The sequence below is a fragment of the Equus caballus genome, chromosome 10 (genome assembly GCF_041296265.1).
Source record: "Equus caballus isolate H_3958 breed thoroughbred chromosome 10, TB-T2T, whole genome shotgun sequence".
Taxonomy (NCBI): Eukaryota; Metazoa; Chordata; class Mammalia; order Perissodactyla; family Equidae; genus Equus; species Equus caballus.
This window is the reverse complement of record NC_091693.1, coordinates 27,248,134-27,264,448: the sequence shown is the minus strand read 5'-3', so window position 1 is coordinate 27,264,448 and position 16,315 is coordinate 27,248,134. Positions and strand designations below refer to the sequence as shown.

General features: G+C 39.2%; 1 pseudogene; it reads right to left on the bottom strand.

Moving 5' to 3' along the window:
• Positions 4,308 to 5,311, bottom strand: EQUCABV1R-PS913 (vomeronasal 1 receptor equCabV1R-ps913 pseudogene; annotated as a pseudogene).

The following is a 16,315-nucleotide window of genomic DNA, read 5'->3' as shown; positions in this document are numbered from 1 at the left end:
GGCCTGGCAACAGCTTAGCCAGTAGGAGATTGGAGGAACGCAACCAATGAGAAACCGCTACACTTTGGACTCCCAGTTTGCTCCAATGGACTCCTTGTTTTATTACAGCCCCCTTCCCGACACCACCCTTTTCCTTTATAAAAGTAAGCCCCTTCCTTTGTTACTCTGGATTCGCCTATGGTCGGCAGTAGCGTGTGTATGTGGAGTTGCAGTTCTTCCGGTTATTCCCCAAAAGAGTAAACCTGTTTTGCTGGTCAAACTGGTCAATTTACTTTTTAAGTTGTCGGGCATTTGATGTGTCAGGTAGAACTGTAAAGCGCCTATTTAACCTGCAAAATCCAAGCCTACTGGCTATGCAGGGGTGGGAAGGGAAAGAGCTTATTAACCCCTTTATCTTACCAGCTGACTGCAATAAACTGTACCCAAGGTCCGAGTATTAAAGTCAGGCCAGTCACCACACCGACTGTTGGAGAAGGCATGCATATTAGAGATCTTTTACATTGCTTACTGATGGTGTAGTAATTACGAAAACCACTTAAGACGTTTGTACCTGCCTTAAAGGTCTTTCCAAGAAGCTCACCCTCACCTTCATATGTACAAGATGACATATACAAGAATGTTGACAATAGCAAAACACCTGGAATACAGGCCAAGAAAGAGGATGGAAAAATGGGCGTCTCCACACACTGTAGATTTTTCCGCAGCCCCATAATTCTCCCTTCTATGGATGCATGGAGGGAATCAGAGAAGCTTCACAATTTACACTGCAGAATCCCGCTTTCTATGACTTGGGCCGATTCTATATGGCAACCTGTATGTTCTCAGTGGGATTCAGCCCCAGTTTTCCAAGTGGAAACCAGCTCACTAATGCATCCCAGATAACCTACCAGCATTCACACTTTTACCTCAGCTCCGCACAGGGCTCTTCTTTTCTCCACAGTGCCCTTTTAAACCACTTCTGGAAATAGCCACCCCAAACCCAACCATCTTTGGATGAAATTAATGGAAAACACTTGGCTGTTGTGTCATCCATTTGCCAAAAAAATTGTATTCTGTAAGTTTCGGTCACCAATCCTGCTCAAGTCCAGTTTAGCTACTCATATGTCCAGTGAATTATTACAAAATCATATTGTTTAATTATAAAGGTCCTCCTCCATCAGCTCAGGCCTGCTTCTGAGTTTTTAAATTATAATTATTCCAGTGGTCTAGCATGGTGGGAGCTTATATTCAACAGACTTGAGATATGATTAGCCAAATTCCAGAAAGTGAGGGAGCAAGACCCTCGGATCTCTTTTCAAGAGATTCATTATAACGAGGAAACCTTGGATCTCAGCTTTCTTTGGAAGGATTTGGGTCACTGAGGATGGGATCATAGTGAGTCAATGGATCAGAGATTCAGATATGGTAAAATTAACTGAGAAAGATGGGGCATGAGGCCAGGGATCTGGAAAGATAAGAGTTTAGTGCAACAAATAAGGTTTTACTTTCTCTGGAAATAAAATGCAATTCAAGGAGTTATGTAGATAAATTACATGCCACTTCCATAAAATACTGCTCTCTCCTGAAAATTATAAAATTATAGTAACATTCTTAAAGTAAAAAGGATTGTAGTTGGATAAGTGAAGATAAATAATGCTTACTTTGAGAGGAAAATGGAAATAGGAGAAAAATGGAATTTAAAGTCATTCCTAAGTTTGCACCTAAGTGACAAAGGTGAAACATTTTTAAATTTAGTTAATAAAGGTTAATCATTACAAAATAAGAATGAATTCTCTTGGAGAACTGTTAGCTGTTAATTATTTTAACAAACTAAAACGAAAAATTTGGAAATCTAATTTTATCAAATAAATTATGCATTGAAATTAGAAATTCACTAAATTATTTATAATAGCCAGAGTTCATTTTTTATTTTTATTTTATTGAGGTCATAATAGTTTATAACATTGTGAAATTACAGTTGTACATTATCATTTGTCACTCACCATATAAATGTGCCCCTTTACCCCTTATGCACATCCCCCCACCCCCTTCCCCTCTGGTAACCACTACTCTGTTCTCTTTGTCCATGTTAGTTTGTCTTCCATATATGAGTGAAATCATACAGTCTTAGTCTCTCTCTGTCTGGCTTGATTTGCTTAACATAATATCCTCAAGTTCCATCTATATTGTTGTGAATGGGATGATTTGGTCTTTTTATGGCTGAGTAGTAATTCGTTGTATATACAGACCACATCTTCTTTATCCAATCATTCAGAGCTGATCATTTTCTTCACCTGACTTGGCTTCATTTTGGGCCTGCTCCTACACTTAGGAAAAAGTTTATCCTTGCAAATCTTAAGAGAAGTGGGGTAATGCAAATAAGATCCCCTTAGAAAAGAGTCTGTAAACATGAGCATTTACATCTTTACAGAATATGTGAGCTTTTTTATTAAAATAGAATTGTTAAACTTAAGTAAATTATTATGCTCAAACTTTGGGTGCAATAAATGCACTCTGAACATTATGAGGCTGTGGAATCCAATTCCAGGGCTATGTCAATGTACTACAAAACACTAGCAGAAAATAACTATTTCATGAAAATTACATCCTATTAAAAATCCACCAGAAAACATGAGTAACCTTAAATAACTTGAGCAGGTTTTCTCAACCTGAGGCAGTCTTGCCTTCCCAGGGGCCATTTGGCAACACCTAGAGATAACTTTCACTGCCACAATTGAGTGATGGTGTTTCTGGGATCTAGTGGGTAGAGGCCAGGGATGCTGCTCAACAGGAGAGGCCAGGAGAGCTTCTCTAAACAAAGAATGATGCAGCCCCAAATGTCTATAGAGTCTGCAGGGGATGGTTCTGCCATGGGGTCCTGATAACCTTGTACAGATCCACTTGGGTCATGCATGAGAGACTCAATTGCAGTCTGATCTAAGTATCAGTGGAAAACCTTGTGACCCTTCCAAGAACATGGCAAGATCAGCATTCTTGGAAGGAGCTGTCACAGGCTATTTCTCATCCACGTCCCTTTCTTGTGGATACCATGGGGCAGTTCCTTCTCTGCCTCCCTGGGTGCCTTCCCTTATTTAGAGCTGCAGCCTGGAAAACCACTTAGCTGTAGTCTAGAATGGACTCCTCAATGACAGATCACTCCATTGCTCATTTGTTCATCAGACCACCATCATCTAGTCCCTCTGGTTAGGTGTCATCCTGTGGTACAAGGGTCATGGGGAAGTGACATCATGCTGGCCTTTCTTATGCTGTCTGCATAAGTAATAAGGTCTCTATATCCATTTGCTTTGTTGTCTCCCTACCAGCAAAATATGTGGTAGAGTGGAAAGCCAACACTTTGGAAAGCGTGCTGCTTGTAGACTGCTTGCTCATGCTGAGGGTAAGAAACCCTCAACTAGAACATAAGAGATTACTGAATACAACCAGCTTTTACTGTGGATTTAAAAATGAAGCATAATAGGAAAATGGAATTTAAGTTCATCAATGTTTCGTCTTCATTGTTAGGGGATGAGGAGTAAGTACATTAAATTTAATGTAAATTGATCATTGCAAAATGAAGATATTTCATCTTCAAATTGTATACTAATATTAAAACATATGATACACAATTTAAACATTTAGAAAATATGAGTTGTTATAAAATAATTTAATTAATTCCAAATGACTCTCTAAATCACTTACAAGAAGCAGAGCTGATGATGTCACCCTCCTGACTGAACCCAGCCACTAGCCTGTCATTATTCTCAGGATGCAGTTTCCAGTTCTTCGCCTGTACTACAGTGTCTGACAGAAGCACCTTCCTCATTCTCTGCCTGCCACTCTCCCCTCACTGTCAATACTCCTAAAATACTGGATTTCTAAACTTCTTTGGGGGCTCTACATGCTTTCCCATCCAGGAGTCAATTCAGGCAATTTTCCATCTGCCTAAAACAGCTAGACTCCACTCTGGTTAAAAAAATTACATATATATATATATATATATATATATATATATATACACACACACACACACATATATACATATACACATGTAAATATATGCAAATATGTATGTATATTTCATGTAACAATACGAAAAAAAGAAAAGCACATGCACAGTGGAACCCAATCTTTCTCCCCAATTAACATTTCTCTACTTTCCGTTATCTTAAATATGTCCAGATTCCATAGCACAGTGCAATGAGGCTGATTAATGTTACCTAATAGTGTAGAGGGATCATTAACAGTTCCACTCTGAGCTGTGGAAGAGCAGGGACATAACTGCTCTTATTTATCACAGAACAACAAAGTTCTAGCCTGATTTCAGACACCTAAGTTTCACTAGAAATTTTTGAAAAATGATTGATAACTGATCCAACTGCACAGTTAGAAGATATATAGATGTTTAACCAGATTGTTAAAACAGTTTTCCTTGCCCAGCTGCCACAGCAGAACCCAGAGGCACATGTTTCACTGGTGATGAGCACAAAGATGCTGAATGCTGACACATGAAGACACCAGCATGGAAGTGTGCACCAGCCACTGGCTTGGGTTTATGATCAGGGATGAACAAAGTGTCAAAATGGAAGAGAGAGAGTAAAAGGAGACAAATGTGCTCACGAGGACCAGGATGGTGTGTGTGGCTCTGGCCTCATGGAAGTTCTGGGGGAAAGGCTGTTGCTGTGAATGTCTTGGACTCACTGTTTGTGCCTGTGCAGGACGAGGACCATGGAGCCACTTGCCAAGACCACGAGTCCCAAACATATTACATCAATGGAGAAGAATATGCCTACATGTAGTGACACTAAAAATCTGTCTGGAATGGGCAATACACAGTATCCATAAGTTTTCTCCATACTCATGTTTTGGCTCTTCCTTGGGCCAGTGACACTGGTAGCAATAAAACTATTTAACACAAGAGGCAGGATCCAACAGAGGAAACAACAGAATCCAATGCACTTCGGGGGTCTCATTCTGAGTTCCATCCACCTAGAGATGCTGGGGCAAAGCTTAAACGCCTGGAAAACACTGAGGAGGCAGGTAGTGGTTAGGGAAACCCCTCTGGAAACTCTGTGAAAGGAGAAGACACATTTACATCCAGCATCACTAAGGAAATATTTCCATCCAAAAGCTGCCATTGACTGCGGGACCCCTTTGTGGAAAAGAACCAAGTTGTTGGCTAAGACAAGCTGATTAAGGATCAAGCCAGTGTTCTCAACGTGTTCCCAGTGACCAAAGTAAAGATATAAAGACAAAGGAGTGAAGAATTTCCAAGGATCCCAGCTCCAATCTGAGTGAGGACAATAAGACCCAAACTTATACTAGCAGAAACCATTTCATCAACTTAGAGTGTGTTATAGGCTAAACTGTGTCCTCCCAAAATTCATATGTTGAAGTCTTAACCCTCAGTACCTCAGAATGTGTCTATTTGGAGATAGGCTCTTTAAAGAGGTAATTGTTAATAAAAATTCATTAAGGTGGCAATGCTTCCCATGTAATTCAATGTACTAAATAAGCCTAATTAGTTTAACATCCCTTTTTTTTATAAGGAAAGAAAACAAATCTTTCGAGGTGAGGTGTTATAGGGGACCTCTGGAAAGCCTGAAAGTTATTTCTAGGTCAAAAAGATTTTATTTAGAATTTGATTTGGGGAAGTTTGTAAAAAATATCAAAAGATTTTAAAATACTTGGTCAAATAGGATCATAGGTCACTGTGAAACAATGCTTAGTTATCCATTTAACCATGGTTACAATTAAAGACTTTCAGGCAAATACAGAGAATGAAATGGTTGTAAGAAAAATCTTAGCTCTTGTAATGAATGATCTGATAAAAACAACATAGGAGATTTTTTTTTTTTTTTGAGGACGATTAGACCTGAGCTAACTACTGCCAATCCTCCTCTTTTTGCTGAGGAAGACTGGCCCTGAGCTAACATCCTTGCCCATCTTCCTCTACTTTATATGTGGGACGCCTACCACAGCATGGCTTTTGCCAAGCAGTGCCAGGTCCGCACCCAGGATCCGAACTGGCAAACCCCGGGCCGCTGAGAAGCGGAACGTGCGAACTTAACCACTGCACCACCAGGCCAGCCCCAGATTATTTTGATAAAACATAAAATCCCTGCCCTTTAGGTAGACTACTCAAAAGTAAAGGAAAAAACCTTTCATAATGTCTTTATCAAGAGCAGACTAAAAGCCCAAGAAAACTTGTCCTTTCAATAGAGAGAAAACCAAGCTCTAATTTTGCACCAGCTTACTTTTGATATTAGAACTCATTCACTTAATTAAATTAATTCCAATGTTAGCCGGCTTTACCATGCAGAAAACTTTTTTCTCAGGGTTCTTTTTCCACAAAGTTTCTTTTCTTACATTTAGAATTTGTCCTTTCCTCTTTTTCACAATTATTTTTACCTTAGGACAAATGTACTTTTGCTAACAAAAACATCTCCATTCCTTATACCTTCTTTTACCAAAAACATGCATGTTCTCATAGCATAAAATTTTTTAATGTGGCAGAAGACATGTTTATTAATAGACTCAAACATCTTTTAATTTTACCATAATAAGAAGCCAAAAGTAGATAAACCTATGTTTAGTAATTAATGCCTAATATTTTATTTTATTTGGAAATGATCTGGATATTAAATAATTTTTTGATCATTTTAACTTAATGTAGCAAAATCCTAAGGTTTCAAGTTGCTGGGAGACTTTGAAGTTATTTTTAAATATATATGCTATAACACATAATTATTGTTAAAAAGTTCACCTAAAACTTTTTTGTCTTACTTACATCTATTTAGTTTACTTGTTTCCAACAATTATATTTAGATTACCTGAAAAAACTTCATGAGACACTAGACAAAATCAGCCATCAATTTTTTTGCTGCCAAATTTTGTAACAGAGGTAACGTGAATTTGTTTGGCTTTTGGTAAACCTAGGTAGAACAAAAGTTTTACATTTAATGCCAATAACTCTAAAGGCATGCCTATGTTAATCAAACCAACAGGGGCCAGCCCCATGGCTGAGTGGTTAAGTTCGTGCGCTGTGCTTTGGCAGCCCAGGGTTTCACCAGTTCGGATCCTGGGCGCGGACATGGCACCGCTCATCAAGCCATGCTGAGGTGGCATCCCACATGCCACAACTGGAAGGACCCACAACTAAAAATATACAACTAGGTACTGGGGAGCTTTGGGGAGAAAAAGGAAAAATAAAAAAAAAAACTTTAATTAAACCAACAAACAAATTAGCTTTAGTATTGAATATTTTCCTAGATAACATGATTCTGAAATTCATTTGAGTTAGTTTCTATTATATTTTTGAGAGTATACTCAAATTATATAGTGCTTGTTTGTTTTTAAGCCAATTAAATAGAGCTCTCCACAAATTAAATTTGATAATATCATCTGGAGGTAAAAAATATCACACATTTATGACATACATATATAGAGACACACATACATAGAGATCCCACAGCTACTGTTTTAAAATTACTCCCATGAATCAGGTACAGTAATTCAAAGCTCACTAGTTATAAAAGAATAGTTGAATCCAAATTTTGTTTCTGGCAGATGGAATAAATTAGGGTTACTCACTTAGATGGCTAAAGTTTTTTTTCCCCTAATATTTGTAGAGAAGATTTTTTAAATGCTAGATTTTAGGCAAGGGTGTATCTATAGCCATTTACCTCTTTTTTTCCTTAAGTCTTAGGAATTGGGGATAGTCTAGATAAGTTTCTGGAAATGTTATAGCCTTTTGAGATAAATAGGGGAGGTTTTGGGGATTGGTGAAAGTGAATGGGTGGAATCTGAACTGCCTCTAGAGCTGCATTTCCAGTTTTGCAAAGATTTGTAAGATAAGGACAGTTGCTCTCAATTCCTCAAAAATTGGGTTGTAACTTAAATGACATCATAGGTTGATCTACCCATCCAACTACATCATCCCTAATTTGCTTCTTTCCCTCTGAGTACATAGTTTTATTTTAACTTAGGAAAAAAGGCCTGTAAAAATTCCTATTAGACTCTGAATGTCAGCTTTTACTCTGGCAAATTTTTGACCTTAGAGCTACTGAAAAAAGTCCTTCTAAGTATCTTGCCAGTTTTTAGCTGGGACAAATAGTAAATATTTCTGGCAGTATTAAACAACTGCACTGATTTTTAATTTTAGTTTCCCCTTGGCTACCAGGAAGTTTACCAGGAACATCTCCCAGAGTTTTGCTAACTCTGGGAAGGGCCCATATGGGGCCCCTCCTTCAAAGGTAGATAAGGGGATGTGGGTAAAGACATTAACTTAATGGACTTTTGTTTATGGTAGTATAGTCTTTTCTTTTAGGAACCTCATATCTATAATTTTTCATTAGTTTTTTTGCAATGAAACTCTCAGTGAAGCTATTTGAGCATTTTGAAGGCTTTGCTTTTAAGTGCACTTTTTAAATGATCATATCTAACTAGAAGTTTCCTTCTAATGACCAATGTAATTCCCCTGAGGGTGGTGGCAGTTTGGTAGGAACCCTAGCCACAGACAGAGTTTAATCTCCATTTCTGCCCAGCTACATCTGGCTGAAAATGGGGTACAACCCACTTTCTGCCAGACCATATTTTGGGGCCCCCAATCTAATGGTTACCAAGCCAAGCTCTCAGAACATGAAAGAAGCTTAATAAGATTTTGCTGTTCTTTGTAAATATTTCCGGCTTCTGAGACCACAGTTTTTAAGCAGGTGCACTAGAAGGTGGCATATGTGACTCTTTAGGAATTAAAAATCTTATTCTCGTCATAAATACACAGTTCCCAAGTGTAGTGTGCAAAAAAGACAAGTTTTGGAAGCTCAAAAGAGCCCCAGAGTGGCCACTGTAATTTTAAATCATCTTCTGCATTATCAGTCCCTCAAGACAAAAATTTACAAGAAAAAGGACCATAGTTCTTAAACATAAAACCAGCTGGAGTTCCTGAGGGAGGAACTTCTCAGGAAACTTTAGAAAATGAAAGTCCCACGGTAAAGAAAAGCTTGCAAACAAGAATGACAACAGGAAATCCCTCAATTTAGTTAGAGTACTCAGTGACCAAGGAAAACTCCTGCTCAGGGAATCCCCTTCTGCAGCAATGACTGCCAGTCAAAAAGGCTGCACCAGCACTGAGACAATCATCTCCTGGGCAGCCACCCCCAATCCCAAAAGAAGGCACTGATCTCAACCAAATGGAGGGAGGTCAGAATCCGAGAGGATCCACAATCAGAAGAGTCAGTGATTCATGGAAATGATGAGCCCAAGGCGCTCTTGTAGGTACCAAATCCAGTTCCAGGGGATGCCGGTCCATGAAGATGAGGTTGCTTCAGGTTTTGCTTTCTGACACTACGTCTGTTAAGCTAAAAAGAAAGACCCAAAATGAGAGGCAGAGAGGCATTTATTTGGGGATCAAACAATTGCAATGTGGGGAGCACAGATTCAGGTAGAAACACAAATAGTGTCCCAATTACAGGAGAGGGGCTCAGAGTTTTTATGGGAAAAAGGGAGGAAGATGAGGTGAGTTGTGTTAAAGAAGAGTTCATTGGTGCTAGATGAGGTGAGGCTAGGTGTGTACTTCATAGATTGCCTTGAGTTCGGTCATCAGGCAAAAAGCTAGACTTGTACTTCATTGATTGGTTAACAATTAGGTCATCAGCAAAGTCCAATGTCATCAGTCTTTACAAACATGATATTCTTGTCCTTACTCACTTCTTGGAATGTTGGCGGTTTGGTTCAGTTTGGAAGATAAAGAAAAAAGATATGCAAGGCAATTCCTTTAAAATAGCTGCTCTGGCTCTGTTTTAATATGGCTCCACTCATGTCACCTTTCACAGAGGTGTGAACAGGGAAAAGAGGAGGATGCAATATGAACTGAACAGTAATGGGAGAGCTCATTGACAAGTGGCTATTTCAGTCAATACTTGAAAAAAAATGAAGGAATAAGCCATGTGGATATATTGTGTATAATATCCAAGCACAGTAAATAGTCATGTCCCAATTTCTCTATCAAATCAATGGAATATAAGCAGTTCCACCTCTGCTGACCAGTGGCTTATTATTTAATGAAAAAGGGGAAAGAGAAAGAACATTTGGCTCTGGCTCCCCCTAAATTTCCCAAAGAAGTGGTTCAAATTAATATAAACATTTATAATACCTAATCATCGTGAATGGGCTCTTGTAAGTGCTGCTGTTTATCAGCACACAAAATGTCTCACACCTTTAAAAAATCTTCTAAATACTCAAATGTCTTAATTTTAATGAAATCTAACTTATCACACTTTCTGTGACCATCTTGTTTTGGGTGGTATATTTAAAAAATATTTAATTAACATGGACACAACAATTTTTCTACATATTTTCTTCTAGAAGTTCCATTGTTTGAGATTTTACATTTAAGACTGTGACTAATTTTGAGTTAAATTTTTGCACAGGACTTGATAAGGCATGGGGTAAATAGTCACAGAGAAGATGATTCAAAGTTCAAAAATGGCTAAATTTTGGCCAAAAGCAACTGGGAATATGATGATTTTATTTACATAGATGGAAAAGACTGAGGGAGGGTCAGGGGCTGGAAAAACAGCTCAGTTTTGGGTACACTAAGATGTCCACCAGAGAGTCAAATTGGGAGGTCAGGTAAAAAGTTAGAAATATGCATCTAGAGAAGCCACATGCACCAAAATATGGAGATATGTCCAAGGTATATAATTTCAGGGAGTAAAGTGAGATTTTAATATTCAGTCTATATAATGTCAATAAAATATTAGGTATCAAAAGGACCAAATGAATGGGGGCTATTTTAAATACTGCAGGGCCCAGCGTTAGTAATTACACATGCTTCAAGGCTAGTTTGAATTCTTCAAACTTTTTTGATGACTGCATAAACCCATGCAAAGGAGGATACACTATTATCAGTGTTATGGGATTCTTGAGGTAGCTTTCAAAATATTTTTTTAAGGTACACACCTAATTTAAGGTTGTAAAGATTTTTGTTGCAAGCCAACTGGCCACAAGAGGTAGACAGGGACACGCTAGAAACGGAGGCTGCCACTCACAGCAGAGACCAATGGGGACTGCCAGGATCTTACCAGGTAAAGACAGACCCAAAGATGGAAAAAAAAAAAAAAAAAGTGGTCAGGGACAGACAGGAGACAAAAGGAAAAAAAAAAAGGAAAAATTTGACTTGCCTAGAGATACAGGCCGTTCTAGAAAAATTTAAGAGAAAAAAAAAAGTGGGAGGGGAAGACTGATGATGCCACCTTGGGGCCATCCCAAGGAGAGGCTGCTGACCGGAGGCCCCAGACCCCTTTCCCACCCGCTTCCTCTTATCAGCCAGAGACAGAAACTACAAACCACAGCTTCCAGTGGCTACATGTTTAACACAGGAAATAAAAAAAGGGTAAGCCTGTGACTTTAGGCAGCTATAAGCTTAAGGGGAAAAAAAAAGGTAACTTTAAATCTTTCGTACCCAGTAAATGCCAGCTCTAGCCAACGTGATACCAGTTAGTCCTAGGTTACTAATTAGTTTACATTAGGTTACTTAATTAGTTTGTTGATGTAAAAAAGACAACAACCTATCTAAACAAAATCCCCTAGATACAGGGGGAAATATAAAAATAACCAATTAAACTATATATAATATTTTAATAATAGATGAATTATATATATCATATAATTAAATTATAACAAAGGTCCATAATACGACCCAAAAGGAAATCCAAAACCTATATACTAAAATTTATATATTTTAAAAATTTATATAACAAAAAGTTTTTAAAATGTGCCTATTGGCTTTCATGTCTCTACAACAAAAGTTCTAAATTAACTTTAACATTTGCTAAAATGCACCAATTGACAGGATTTCATCAATTTAATCAATCCTGGGGCTCTAATTATACTCATACCAGGGGATCCCACTCAAAGTAATCATTGTATCCCATATAATCCTAAAAATATAACTAAATATAAATTAGACAAAAAATAGGTATGCCTTACTTTAGTTGTAGCATAGTTGTAGTGTACCTAAATTTCCCACATTCATAGTATCTCTTGCCCTAAAATATCCCATATTGGGCAAGGACAGACGGCCTGACATAATAAATAATAAATTAAAATTCTAAATAAGTCTTTGGCACTTACAAGTTAGCATAATCAATGGGACCTCATGGACTCCCAATTAAACTAATTAATATGGCCCAATGGAAGTTCAAACAAGACCTTCAAGGATTAAAACATATAAAACCTAACAAAGAGGTGATTATTCCCATTGCTTTTCATTTGAAAGCCCAATTTTGCCTGTTTTTAAACTAAGAAAAAACAAAGGATGTGTCATGATGAATCCCTACAACCCTAATGCTGTGGTTCCATCTGTTAGGACCCGCTCCCCTACATCCAATAATATTAGAATTGCTCACTCCATTTGTCCACAACCAGTAAATATTTTGCTCTTATAGATTTGGCAAATGTGGTATGTTCAGTGCCTGTTTAACAGCCTCTTGGCTGTAGTCTGACATCACTGCTGAAGGGACACAATATACCTTTTACAGGCTACCCATCAGGTACCTCAACAACTTTGCTATCACACACAGTCTCAGAGGACAAGATCAGAACTGGATCCACCTTTCTCCAGGAGCACAGTTATGACAGTACATTGATGACACCCTCCTCCAAGGAGATTCACGTGACATACAGGTCCAACATTTTATAGTCTTCTTTGGGTTCTTGTGGCAACATATTCCTCATTTATAAATTTTATTTAATCTCACTGATGCTGCCATTTACATATCAGCCCACCTTAAATGGGGCTCCTTCCAACAAATGACTCTAAAATCTGTCCAAATTAAAATCAACAAGCTCTCCCATGAGTGCTTCAGAGACTTGTTCACTGTAGAGGCTTTGACAACCTCTTCTCGCATCTTCTGGAGTCTCTGGACCACCTCTGATGCCATTGGTTACTCAAGGGCTTCTGATGGAAGAAACCTCCCTCTCAACTTCTTGCTATACTTCATTAAAACAGCAATTGCTGGCTACAATACTTGGCTCCCCTAAAAATAGAGGCTCCCACAGACCTGAGCCTGTGACTCTCCATACAACCACCCATAATGCTTTTGGTCAGGGAAACAGCACCTGATAAGCTTGGCATGGCTACCGAGGCCTCCTTAAGACAGAATAGAGCTAAATCTGGGCATTCTGGCATGTTTCACCTGCAGGAGGGTGTGACCTCTCCTGTCCTTCATCCGGATAGCATGCCATGGTGCTGGAGAAGGTCACCTCTCCTCTAAGAACCCTTGGCTACCTGCGAAATCCCTTGAGGTTAACTGAGTGAACAGCAACGAGAATTTGTGGACTATATAAATAACACTACAACCATCATACATGATGGAGCTTGATAGACTCTTGCTACATTCCATCTCTTAGCCAGGATGTCTCTGATCATAAACAGGATCCAAGAAACAACATACTTGGCCAACCATCAGACACTCATTGTAGGACTGACTGCCCTGGCCAAAAAATGGCCTCATCTTCACATTTATTATAAATGGATGGACCATTACCTAAAAATTGTCCCCTTCAAGGTAAAGGGCTCTGGGGATCTCTTGCCTCACAGACACTCAAAATATAAATCAAAATCACACAAGTCTCTACATATAATAAGACCAGAACACAAGGCCCTGCCGGAACACTCCTATTCCCTTTAGCATTACAAACATTACTAATAATAACCAAGGTGCACATTTCACTTCTTAAAACACACAATACTGGACTCTTGAAAGAAACATTCAATGGAACTATCATATCCCTAAATGGTCCCAAATAGCTGATTTAACTGAGAAAAATAATGATCTCAATCACTTTTAAAATTCCAGTCCACCAAATACAGCCCTAAATGAGTTTCTATCTTGCTCTAGGGCTTAACTTATCTTAACAGATTTTTGGTTATGCCCCAATCTTATAAGGGGTGGAGGCCAGACCAAGGGAGCCTACTATTTTGGGACTAATTAACCACAGAGTGTCCCACTGGCCAAGAAGCTGCTCATCTGATATGGGACCCATTTGAACCTAAAATTCTATTAAAAAAATAAAACCTGTCAAGTGCAGCTGCACACCATTCTGTTGACTGTTGATCTTCTTTCTACTCAACTAGATGCTTTCATTGGTTTACAATCTGGAGGCCCAAAGCCCCAGGTAAGCCCTTGTTTCAATCAAACATGCCAAATGCTGAGACCCACACGAACCTGGATGGGTATCCACTTGGAAGGGACACCCTAGTCCACATTGTCCCAGTCCAAGGCCTCACCATTGAAGATGACTTTGTTTCCTGCACCAGAGACAACTTCATCCTGGACACTAAAACCTGTATCACAGTGATACCCAAGGACTACATCTCCTAAGGCATAAACTGGCCACAGGTAATTTCTTTACTTTTTTCCTTTAATATTAGGGGTTCTATTGTGTTTCTGAGCTTGCTGTCTGCTTAGCTCACGATCCTTGTGTATTCATGACTCTTTGCCAAACACATACTCCTATACTTAAGGCCTAATGTGGAATCCAATAATGGTTAACATCATCTCCGCCATTCTAAATATTAATGGAGATTAGTGATTTCCCCAGGAGGCACCTGCCTCACATCAGTCAGTCCCTCCACCTCCTGGGGACAGGACCCCCCACGCCCCAGTGCCTTCTCCTACCATAACAACTTCCTGACCTGCATCTCTGACCATGACCACTCCTTCCCCTTAATTATACACAAATACCACTAACCTTAACATGTTCTTTACTAGATTGTCGTCTTTTATCCTCTCACAACATCACTGCCAGACCTTCCTCCTTCCCCTGAGAAATACACCAAGATATTATCATATATCTCATACTTATAGCATATTTTACATCTCCACCAAGATATTGTTAGAGACCCCCAAAATTTCAGATCTATTTTCTTGGCTAATGCCATAAAATAGAAACCCCATAACTTCTAGCCTGTAAGAAGTCCTTTTACTTTCACTTATGGTCCTTCTTTTTCTTCTCTCAGAATAAATATTTTCTATGCTGGTTAGGGCAACTATACCCTACTCTCTAAAAGTCACCACTATTATCACCTCAAAGTCTTATTAAAATAATGCCAAATAGTCACAAGGCCACTTGTTCTAACTGTGTTTTCTTAGATTCTGCATTTGTCAAGTTGGCAGCCACTAATCACAGAGCCAAAGCAAGAGTTAATTAACGTCATTGACCTCTCTCCCTCAGGTCAGCTTGCCTGGCGCAAACCGTTCAAGTGCAGCCCAGCCGACCCACGGCTGTGCCCCCACTGCCTCCTTTATCTAACTCTCCCATGCCAAGTGAATGTTTCCTCTGCCTTAAATCATCCCAGGACCAGACAACTAGGGACAGCCCATATGCCCCAAAGCCTGTGGAAATTATTCAAACTAGCCAAACCTAAGCTGTGTATCCTGCCTTGCCTTCCCCACAGAAACCCTGATAGAGGCTGTGTCCTAGGCTTGCCCCTTCCTTCTACTTCTCCTCCTGCCCACCCCAGTCATCAGATACAGAGATATGTTCAAGGTATGTTATTTCAGGGGCTAAAGTGATAGTTTAACCTTCGGTCTGTAACGTGCCAATAAAATATTACAGGATGGAAAGGACCAAATGAGCAGAAACGAAGAGGGATATTTAAATCACTGTGGGGCACAATATTAGTAATTACATGAGTGTCAAGGCTGTTATGAATGCTTCAAATTTTCTGTTAACTGCATAATCTGGTGCAAAGGAGGATACAGTAGGTAGGTGGTGTGGGATTTGTGAGGTAACTTTTTTTTTTCTAGTGAGGAGACTGGCCCTGAGCTAACATCTGTTGCCAATCTTCCTTTTTTTAATATGTGGGACACCACCACAGCATGGCTTGATGAGCAGAGTGTAGGTCCGTACCTGGGATCCAAACCTGTGAACCCCGGGCCACCAAAGGGGAGCATGTGAATTTAACCAGTACACCACTGGGTTGGCCCCCATGAGGTAGCTTTTAAAATATTTTTGAAAAGGTATACTCTTAGGGGCTGGCCCTGTGGCCTACTGGTTCAGCAGCCTAGGTTCATGCGCTTGGATCCCAGGTGCAGACCTATACCATTCATTAACCATGCTGTGGCAGTGACCCACATACAAAATAGAGGAGGATGGTGCATATGTTAGCTCAGGGATAATCTTCCTCAGGAAAAAGAAAAGTATTTTTTAAGGTGGTAAAGATTTCTGTTGCAAGCTAATTGACCACAAGAGGTAGAATCTCTTCTGAGTTATCAATACAAGCTTAAAGGAAGTTGCATTAAAAATAAAAGAATGGTCAAGTCAGTAACAA